General features: G+C 32.8%; 1 long non-coding RNA gene across 1 annotated transcript; it reads right to left on the bottom strand.

Annotated features, from left to right (window-relative positions):
• Nucleotides 1-1978: 1978 nt before the first annotated feature.
• On the bottom strand, nt 1979-10890 carry LOC124374288. The gene is made up of 2 exons (XR_006923539.1): nt 10469-10890; nt 1979-2025 (listed from the first exon to the last, which is right to left on the bottom strand). It is a non-coding gene; the product is annotated as an uncharacterized LOC124374288 (long non-coding RNA).
• Nucleotides 10891-11336: the final 446 nt, after the last annotated feature.

Raw genomic sequence — 11336 nt, 5'->3', positions numbered from 1 at the left:
CTACTTCAGGAAATTTTCTTGAACCAAGTGGTATTTTCGAGCAAATTCTTGAAAAAGTCTGTGAGTACATTTTGAAGCTATCTGTGAGATCATTCTTTTCTCTTGTACATCTTTCAATCAATTTCTAAAACAATGGTATTTAAATATAACAGTGTGAATTAATTTAAATATATATATAATATATATATATATATATATATATATATAATATATCTTTGTACAAGAATGTTTACCAAATATTTTTACCAAATATGTATGAGTTTTACCAAATATTTGTAAACTCTATTATAAATTTTCGTACTTGCCAGAGTACTTCTTCAGATGTAACATTGAATAAATATTAAACAAAAATGAATTATTATAAACTAACTAGAAAATAAACAAGAAAAATTGTAATTGAAAAATAAACAGTGAACAAATACCTCACAGTTGATGTTTCATCAAAATTACCAAAGAGTAAAAAATAAATTTTTTTAGAAATTAACAAATGCTCAAACCTAAAGGAAATTTAAATTTTTAACATAACTTGATGAGTAGTTTCGCTCCTTTTCAAATTAAATCTATTTATATTTTCATTTGTATACAAAGCAACATTATTAATGCCTTTTAATTTATAACAGTTTTTAAGATTGGTTTGGACAAACATATTTTTAAGATTTGTTGGTCTTCTAAAGATGACTCTAGGTGGTTTTGAAAATATATCTTTTAGTTTCCAACAATGATTGTAGAATAAGAGAATTATAGGGTTTAATTTGTTAAGTCCGGGGTAGAATTTGGTAGTCAATTTAGGTTCATCTAGAGGAAAAGATTTGTTATAATTAAAATTTCTTGGCCTATTAATTTGATTTTTTTACAAGTTTATCAGGATTATTTAACTTTTTGAATGTGTTAGTTAATTTGTTAATGTAACTCGTGAAATCAGACTCTGCTACATAAATTCTTTTGCTTGAATGGCTAAACTTTTTAGAATGCTTTTTTACATCTGTAGGATGGCAACTAGTATAATTTAGTATTTCATAGTGTTGGTATATCTAACATGAATGTTTGTTTTAAGAAAGCCTTCTTCTAAAAACATATCAACATCTAGGAAGGTAATGATTGTATGGAAATATTTTCCAAGCGAAATATAATGTTGAACATTTGTTTAGGAAATTTAGAAAATCTTTAAGGAGATATAAAATATCAACAACAATGCCATAATTCACTATTTTATTGCTAATTTCAACATGTTCATGACAACTAGTCCTGACCTTTTTTCTTTTTTTATACAGTATAGTGTACAGTAATAAAATAATGTTTCTTTCTTGTGTAAAACGTTTCGGTATTATAAAAAAATGTGTGGGCTTTGAAATTTTGTTAAAAATTAACTAAATGTCTTCTTTCAACGTTTATTGTGTATCCCACGGGATTTTGACTATCTTTCATTGTGATTATTTATACCTGGATGTTAGTTCCAAAGGATACTATGTTTTAATGCACAAATAAAGCTATTAGTTCAAACCATTTTTGAGTTTCATGTTATAAACACAAAAATAATTGTTTCTTCCATCTATAATACTGGTCAGACTAACTTAAATCATAGTTTATGTTCTACAAAATGACAAAGACGAAACAAATTTTATAATTTATTAGTACCCTTTGTCAGGTATCTGAAGGGTACGTGACATCAGCTGTCGAAGATTACATATATTTGATGGGGTACATGTCATTGTGAATGTTTTAATTTCTAAAACTATTAATCAAGTAATTTTTTGTACATATTTGCTATTTTTTATATCTTATTGAATGCTAAAACAATGTCTTATGAGAAGTGGAAAGCTCTCACGGGAAACACACACAACTCTAGTTAATACTGCGAAGAACTGAGATAAATAAATGGTAACGGTATAAAAACAAAGTACAATCAATAACAGTCCTTAGTATAATACTGCCCATTATTTTGTTACCTTTGTACTAGGATTAGCTTTAAGTTTTTTCTTTCCGTTTCACATTACTGTCCTCTGTTATAGACCTCTTTTGAGTAACCTGAAAAACACACATCAGTAATCACAAAATAATTTTAAAGATCATATTAAAAAAAAGAGCAGATAATCTCAAAGTAACACAGTATACAATACAGTATTTTTTTTAGTCACTATATTTTAGAAGACAAACTATGCCTTCAATTCAAATTAAACCTTTTTATTTTGGTTCATCAGAGATTTCCGTATGCTTGGTTATGAATGTTGATTTAAATGTATGAGTTTTCAAGTGGAGCAAGATAAAGGGAAATCAATTCTTCCACAGTTTAATTTTTAAATAGTTTAAAGAATAATGAATTTGGAATATAAGGCCCTGTCAGGGTCTTACAGGGAGGTGTCTTTTTATTTGTTGATAACGTTTACTGGTCTATACTTTACTTTTGTAGTAAGAAAAACAACAATATACTTGCATGTTGCTATATTATAGTGAAGTGATAAAATATAGATCAACACTTATTATTCCTCTCACAGATTTGGGTATGCCCCACTGTTATTATTCCTCTCACAGATTTGGGTATGCCCCACTGTTATTATTCCTCTCACAGATTTGGGTATGTCAAAAGATTATGGTATCGTCAAGTTTTAAAAGATGAAGGTTCATATATTTTAAACATAAATATCAACTATGCCCTCATGTTATCACAAGACATTATTTTATGCAAAAATGCAATGTTCTTCTCATAAATAAATTTGACGTGCTCAGAAAACTGTCAATCCTTCACAGTAAATATTTAATTAGATATGAACCTGGCTTATTTGTATGATACATTTTTGAAATTTAAAGGCTACATATGTAAAAAAAACTAAGCTATTAGAATAATCAAAGTAATTAACATTCTATACTTTTAATGTTTATATGACTTTATTAGTATCTCAAAATTGACTCTATTATAATATCTGCAACACAATAAGCGGCCATTACAACAATCAAACAGTTAATATTTCAAATTATCTAAAATGCCCAACAATAAAAAAAACCAAAACGTCAATCTAATTTTATACTGTAGGTATTTCCAGTTAAAGTATAGATCAGCTATGTTTTTATATTTTAAAAAGTAATAATTCAATGTCCTTGTAACTATCTAAGTCTATATATTAAAAGTAACAAACAAAGCAGTGTAGAAACTTACTTCTTCCTACTATTTTGAAGAATAAACGTGTCTGAAAGCTTGAAATAATATACAAATAACGCAGATTCATCAACATTGTACTTGTGATTATTATTAAAAAACCTACTACATAAATGATTTAACTTAATGTTTTGAATTAATTTTAAGCAAAATTATCAAGGGTTGGACCCTTTGGGTATCAGACAAAAATCTGTCTTTGTCTCTGAGAAATATCTGTGACTCTTGTCCTGGGTTTACCGAAGAATACTGGACTCTTTTTTGGCTGTTGTGCAATATTTTTCATTTTTTCTGTAACTTTCTCATTCTTTGGTATAAGTTCATGATTTTAACTCTTGAACATAATATACATTTTTAAAACAATAAACTTAGGATCTTTTAATAAAATAAATGTAAATGTAAGAGTAACAAAAAAGTAATAGAGAAAAATGTACTTAGGACAAACAAAAATAAATATATTTTTTCATTGACTAGAAAAAATGTTCTTTAAAAAAATTCCAGATGCAAAATGTTTTAATTCACTAAATACTACAAAGTAGAAGTATGCCACACCATGTGTTTATGTAACAGGCTTCGCTGAGGTTCAATACAAAATTTCAAGCCTATAGCTCATTTCATTGCTGGCAGATAATCAAAGAGAAAATAAATGTTTACACACAAACAAAAAGAAATTGGATTAGCCTACTGAATGAAACATACAAATACGCTTTTTAAAACCAAATACCATGGTTAGATATGCTATATTATAGAACTCGTTCTTTCCATGTATAAATAAAGTTTCATACAAAATTTCAAGTCTACAGATGAAATATTTTTCGAGATATCTTGCCACATAATACTTTCACATTTTTGTCATTAAATTGGATTTTATATCAGTGTTTAAATAATAAAAGTCTACACAAAACGTCACTGTAAAATGATGTTGTATGAGTTACGATAGTTAGGCTACATGTATCTGTATGTTACATATATGTCAAAATCTCTTATGAGTGTACTGAGTTTGTTTACAAATTTATTTACTCTGTTTTTTCTCGTTACAATATTATGGTTACCCATAAGACTGATGTAAATACATTCAATAACATTTAGTGAAATCCCATGGCGTGAATAACACTATAGAATTTTAGATATAGTGAGGTCAGACATACAGACAAATGAAAGTTTTCCCACCTCCGAGTGACAGGCTTTGCTAATGCTCAGCCCATAAAACTTTATACAATCATAAACTTTTATTGGTTTTGCAATAAAAATAAGGCACTTCGGTATTAACCAGAGGTCACTATTATAGAAGAATTTTTCTCACCGGGACCTAAAAGAATAACATTATTAGAAAGAACAGACTTTATAAGACTTTACTTTGAAAATTACATGTTGTTATGGCGATTGATTCTGGTTTTCTGCTTCCAAAAGGAAGTTTATGTTGGCGAGAAGACTACTGTGTCCCTATCTACTATTTGCAGTTGGCTATATAAGTAGGTAAATACATACGTACCAATATAAATATAAAATGTTGACAAGTGCTCACGTGATTTGAGCTTAGGAGACAGAGTGGGCCTCATTCTCTATAATATTTCAATTATATAAGTATTATATATTACATAAGTAATTTTAATTATTAAAAATAGCAGTCAATTTCAGAAAAACTACACGTCATTGCTTTGAGAGATGATAGGACATAAATAAAATATATTGTTTTTGTGGCTGCAACATGTTGGACTCGTACCAAAAACTCCATTGTAACGTGAAATTTGTGGGAAAGAAACAACTGTAAACTGTGAGTTGAGCAAATATGGTCATCTTCAGTTTTCCTAATTTTTGTTATAATTACTTGTTTGATCACTGTAAATATTAAATTCATATTTTAATTTAAAACATATAATTGTTACTGAGGACTACAGATACTTTTATATCGATTGATAGTCTAGGATTTGAGATGCGAATTTTAGGTATCGAAGACATTCTTCGATATAACAAACCGGGTCCGCTTATCGTACCCTACCCATTTAAAATTATATAAAATAACTAAACTTCATTTATACTATGTTTGTGCAGCTTACTTACGATTACTTTTACAGGTTAAATATGTCTGATAGCACTAAAAAAAAATGCTTGGATGGATTACTACTATCTAGATCATTATTTTTAAACCATTGTTCAATGATTAAAACAACTGAGACAAGAATCACACATTTATCACCAGTTCTTGCCAATGTCACTAGCCTACTCACTACGTAAATGTTTTTACTCTATTAAATTAAATTAATTTTGAACAATATTACTATTATGGTAAATAAAAACAGCTGGCAATGATTATTATGAAAATCTATAGGTCGAATGTTTTTATATTTGATAGTTTAGATATTTCTAGGCCTATATGATAGTTGATTCGATTGACGTGGTGGCCACTTGTTATACTGCAGCCATATTAATTTCTATAGTATCTATAGGTTAACAACCGACCCGGCAAATTACAAGTTTTCACGTTATTAACGTATTCTGCTCATCCTCCTGGTCCAAAATATATATATGATTTTAGGGGGTGGAAATCACTTTATAAATTTCTATTTAATATTGAAGTATAAGTTTGTGTTTATATTAATTTGTGTACTGTGCTTGTATAATTTTTGTGTTATATATGATTTTCAGAGTTAAGTTATCTGATACTAATAGCATATCTGAGTGTTCTGTGGTGAGAACAATTTAGTTATGCACCATCTACTGGTCTGTTTTTAATGTTCTATAACTTTGTTATTTGTAATTTTCACTCATTGAAACTTTATAATGTTTTGTTCAGGAGAACTATAGCAATAAGTTAATAATGTGAAACTCGTATTTTGCCGGGTCAGCCATTAACTTCACAATTACCATTTCGGGTAGGGTACGATAAGCAGACCTGGTTTTTTTATATCGAAAAAATGTAGTCTTCGATAGCTAATATTCGCATCTCAAATCCTAGACTATCAATTGATATAAAAGTATCTATAGTCCCCAATAACAATCATATGTTTTAAATTAAAATATGAATTTAATATTTACAGTGATCAAACAAGTAATTATAACAAAAATAGGAAAACTGAATACGACCATATTTGCTCCTCTCACAGTTACAGTTGTTTCTTTCCCATAAATTTGACCATAATGGGGTTTTCGGTACGAGTCCAACACGATGAAGCCACAAAAACAATATATTTTATTTATGTCCTATCATCTTTCAAAGCAGTGTCGTGCAGTTTTCTAAAATTGACTGCCATTTTTAATAATGGGGGTTTGAAGTTGTTCGCGTCCGTAGCTTGCTATACGTGCTCCCTGGATAACGCTAAACGAACAGCAATTTTTGGTAGCTGGACCGTCAATCTTGTGATCTCCCAGTTATGGCAGCTATCGAAGACCAATCAAAAAAACGGTCCTTCTCAGGGCCAAACAAATACTGATTTTTTAAATATTGGCTCTCTTTTAAATATATGTCTGAGCAGATCTAAATGTGAGTGCCTAAGCAAAATTATGATAAAGAACAACGTCGATGTCCTAGCACTCCAGGAGACTCACATTGAGAATTCTAACACCTGTGCAAGAGGCAATATCCCTGGATATACACTTGTAGAAGCCATTGGCCACAGAAAATACGGAGTGGCAACTTATGTTAGGCAGGGCATCGAATGATGTGTCCCCGATTTTACAAGAGCTGTGATGACGATATTTTTGTACTGGTGGTGAAAGTGTCAGAAACAACTATAGTAAATGTCTACAAACCACCTAATAGACAATGGTCTGACACAGTACTTCCCATATTTTGGACACCCCGTCCTTTACATTGGGGACTTTAACAGTCATCACAGCTCGTGGGGATACTCATCGGATGACGACAATGGTACGAGTTTAACTAGTTGGGCTGAAAATAATAACTTAATATTAATACATGATGCCAAAGACGCCCACACTTTTTATTCAGCCCGCTGGCATCGTGGTTATACTCCAGACCTATGTTTTTGCTCTTGTGCCCGCTCTCTTAAGCCTTTAGCAGTTGGGAGGAAAGTTCTTGGTGCCTTTCCTCATTCTCAGCATAGGCCTGTGCTTATTTCAGTCGGAATCAAGATTCCTCTTGTAAGATCCTTCCCTCGGCCTCACTGGAATTTTAACAAAGCTGATTGGAAAGCCTTTACATCTAGACTTGATGATGGCATCAGGTTCATCCCTCCCACAATAAGAAACTATGACCGGTTCACAAAGCTAGTCCTGGCTACTGCTAAACTGTGCATTCCACGAGGATTTCGAAAGAGCTATGTGCCAGGTTGGAGTCAAGAGTGTGAGGACCTTTACAGTGAGTTCAATGACACCGGGAAACACAGAAACAGCTGATCGGCTGCTACAATCTCTTGACAAAGCAAGAAGAGAAAAGTGGGTACACACAATGGAAAATCTTAACTTCACCCATAGTAGCCGTAAAGCTTGGTCCCTCTTGAGAAAGCTCTCCACCGGCAAGCCTTCGACGAACAGTTCTTTGTCACATCCGAAACCCTGTGCAATAGCAAAGCGTGTTGTTGCTTTGTCCAAGTCAGTTCGCCACCCATCTGACAAGCTGGTTAACTACAAGTTAAACGAATTTAAAAGCGGTCGGCAAGCTCCGTTGGAAATATTGAGAGCATTTGAACTTGATGAAATTGAAGTGGCCATCTCCGCTCTGTCAGTTGGGAAGGCAGCCGGTATCGATGTCTTCCCAGAATTCCTAAAGTACTCAGGAATCAAAGTTAAATACTGGCTTCTTACAGTGTTCAACGAAATACTGGCTACAGGTAACCTGCCTGCAGCATTTAAAAGAATCTAAAATAATCGCAGTTTTGAAGCCCAACAAAGACCCAGAGCGTATTGAGAGCTATAGGCCCATAGCCCTGTTGAGTGTGTGTTATAAGCTGCTGGAGAGGTTGATCTATAATAGAATATTTCCCATTCTCAATGCCAGCATTCCTATAGATCAAGCTGGCTTTAGACCTGGTCGTAACTGCTGTGACCAGGTGCTTGCGCTAACAACTTTTATTGAGAATGGTTTTGAAAGGAGAACGAAAACCTCTACAGCCTTTATAGACCTTACTGCAGCTTACGACACTGTCTGGAGAAAAGGCTTTTTAGTAAAGCTCTATAATCTAATTCCTTGCCCTTTCCTTCTGCGGCTTCTTAATTCAATGATTAGCGACAGGCTTATAAAAGTATGCCTTGGCCGTGAGGAAAGTTCTTTCAGGCAACTTAAAAACGGCCTTCCACAGGGCTCAGTACTTTGCTCCTTTGTTGTTCAACGTGTACTCTGCCGACATCCCAACAACGTTATCCAGAAAGTTTATTTATGCGGATGATATTGCCTTAGCCTACCAACATAATGACATAAAGAAAACAGAACAGGCACTCACTGATGATCTTTCAGTCCTCGCAGATTATTTTAGAGCCTGGAAGCTAAATCCAAATCCTAATAAAACTGAAGTATCATGTTTCCACCTAAATAACAGACTGGCGAACTACAAGTTAAATATAACTCTTGATGGTGTCAAATTGAAACATAATGAACATCCGCAGTATCTGGGAGTTACCTTAGACCGATCTCTCACTTTTAAAAAGTCACCTTCAAAAGACAGCAGCAAAGCTGAAAACAAGGGCTAATATAGTACAGCATCTTGCTGGATCAACTTGGGGAGCCAATGCTAAAGTACTGCGTACCACTTCTTTGTCTCTTGTGTACTCCGCTGCTGAATATTGTGCTCCTGTGTGGCTTAAATAGTGCACATGTGCGAGAGGTCGATGTCGTTCTTAATAGGGCCATGAGGACAATTACTGGAACTCTCATGGCAACACCAACACCTTGGCTCCCAGTGCTGAGGAATATAGCACCACCTGAGATTAGACGCAAAGAGGCTCTTCTGAGAGAGTTCAATAAGATCGTGTCCAATCCCGAATTGCCTGTTACGCGCGACCTTCCTCAGCAAGATAGCCGGCTCAAATCACGCAAGCCATCACTACGAACAGCATCCCAGTTGATAGAGGAGAACTTTACGCCTAATGCTAACTGGGCGTCATCCTGGGAATCATTCGATGGACGGAACAAGTTCTTGATATCCGATCCTATGAAAGCAGCGGGTGGCTTGGAAATTCCTCGAAAGGAACGGGTTTTATTGAATCGTTTTCGAACTAGGGTTGGGAGAAGCAATCACTGGAAAATTCAAGTGGGGTATTACTGACGACCAGACGTGTGATTGTGGCGCAAACTCTCAGACAATTGAGTACATTGTAAACCTTTGCGATTGTTTTCTGGTGGTCTGGCTGGTCTGAGTGGTTTAGAGGATGGGTCTCTAAACTGGCTCAGTAATTTGGATTTAGCTTTGTGACGGGAGATTTTAATATATATATATATATATATATATTTTAATAATTAAAATTACTTATGTAAAATGGAAAATATTACCCTACGTGTATTATTTTAAAGTGTTTACAGCTGTTGATATAGACTATTTAAGTTAATAATTCAAAATAATTAATCAATAATAATTTGATTATATCGATGGTTGTGATTAAGTAATATCGTTCGCCAATTTCGATATTATAAAACTGGGTCCGCTTATCGTACCCTACCCCACCATTTCTGTAATATTAAATACCTGTATTTTTTCTTACAGACAAAAAAATAGATTCACTATAATACAATCCTAAAGCCAATAACGTAATACAGTTACGACACTATCATTCCAAATTAATTCAAACAAAGTAAAATTATGTGTATGTTAGTTGAGTAATGGCCAAAAGTACGAGACATTTTACATGTGTTTGTGTCAAAAGGTGTTGGGACAACTTTTATCCTTAACATAGTAACTAAGGTTACATGGTGTTGTTTGTTATATTTTATAAAATATACATACTCTAGACAGTTTTTTTTTCCATTTCATCATTAAATTATTACATTTCAAGATATAATAACAGCTAAACTTTACTGTAATTTGAAATACCAATAACATAATTTGTTTGACATTTTGGTGTCAGTAGTTTTAGATATCATGAATATCAGTGATTCGACTGACATTGTATCCGCTTATTATACTGTGGCCATTTAGTGTTTTTAGAATTGTTGATATCGATTAATAGTTCTGTCATTCAATGTAATAAATATCAATAACATTAAATGTATAAAAACAGAGTTCACTTATCATACTTTGTCTTGCTAAACTAGGAGCAGGTCAGAACAATTAATTGGCATATATAATTTTAAGAACACTGAATAATATCTAAACTGGCCAAATCAAACTTAATCCAAGAGTTCCCTGATAAATTAACAGCATAACTTACCTTTGTGTTGCAGTCTTGTAAATCCATTGGTTACAATAAATACAGCCCAAGTAGGACTCTTAGCTAGAAACCGTATTAAAACTGCAATGTATTATTTAAGGCACAGTTAGCCAAGTTTAGAGAATAGGTTATGTTAAGAACCTCGATAAAATTACTTAGCCCTATAGACTAGTTTGAAAAAATACTACATTAACTAGCCTAGTTCCAGCAAAAGTAATATTGCTTTCACATCTGAGCCTCTAAAACACTCATATAAATTATTAACTGCGTACGTGATGGAAAATGAATGTAATATCGGAACTGATTACAAGTTGCGACAAGTATGAACGTTTTAAGTTTTCCGATATTTGTGAGTGATAACAGAACTAACTTTGATGTTATTCGTAAATCAACACCTCTCTACTATAAGACTATGAGTCGAATTGACCGCCCCAACCGGCCTATTAGTTCTGTCTTAAACACTGCAGATTATACTAAGGAAGATTGCAAAGAGGAGTACATAAATGTTACATACTACCCTTCGTTTCTTATAATTAAGACTACTAGCTAGAAGTAATTTCGACCATTTAGTTTTTTAAATTCCAGCGTCTAAGTAAATTTAAAATAGCTCTACAGAGCCAAATGGCAATTAGAACGAACCAATATTCTCAAAAATTTCATTTTACGGTATAAACCATTATACATTTGTAAGTATAGTAAAGAATAATTGAAAAAGAGCGCCGGTTTTTATACATCAAATGAAGATATTTATTTCAATACAAACTAAAAATAAATAAATCAAATTGTCAATATAACCTTCCAATTTCACGTATGAAAAATGATGTAATGTATTATGTGTCCTCCTCTACTGCGTTGGCACGCAACAACT

Source organism: Homalodisca vitripennis, unplaced genomic scaffold (genome assembly GCF_021130785.1).
Source record: "Homalodisca vitripennis isolate AUS2020 unplaced genomic scaffold, UT_GWSS_2.1 ScUCBcl_7758;HRSCAF=15567, whole genome shotgun sequence".
In the NCBI taxonomy this organism is placed as follows: Eukaryota; Metazoa; Arthropoda; class Insecta; order Hemiptera; family Cicadellidae; genus Homalodisca; species Homalodisca vitripennis.
Note: the sequence above shows the minus strand (reverse complement) of the source record. Positions and strands in the feature narration are given on the sequence as shown.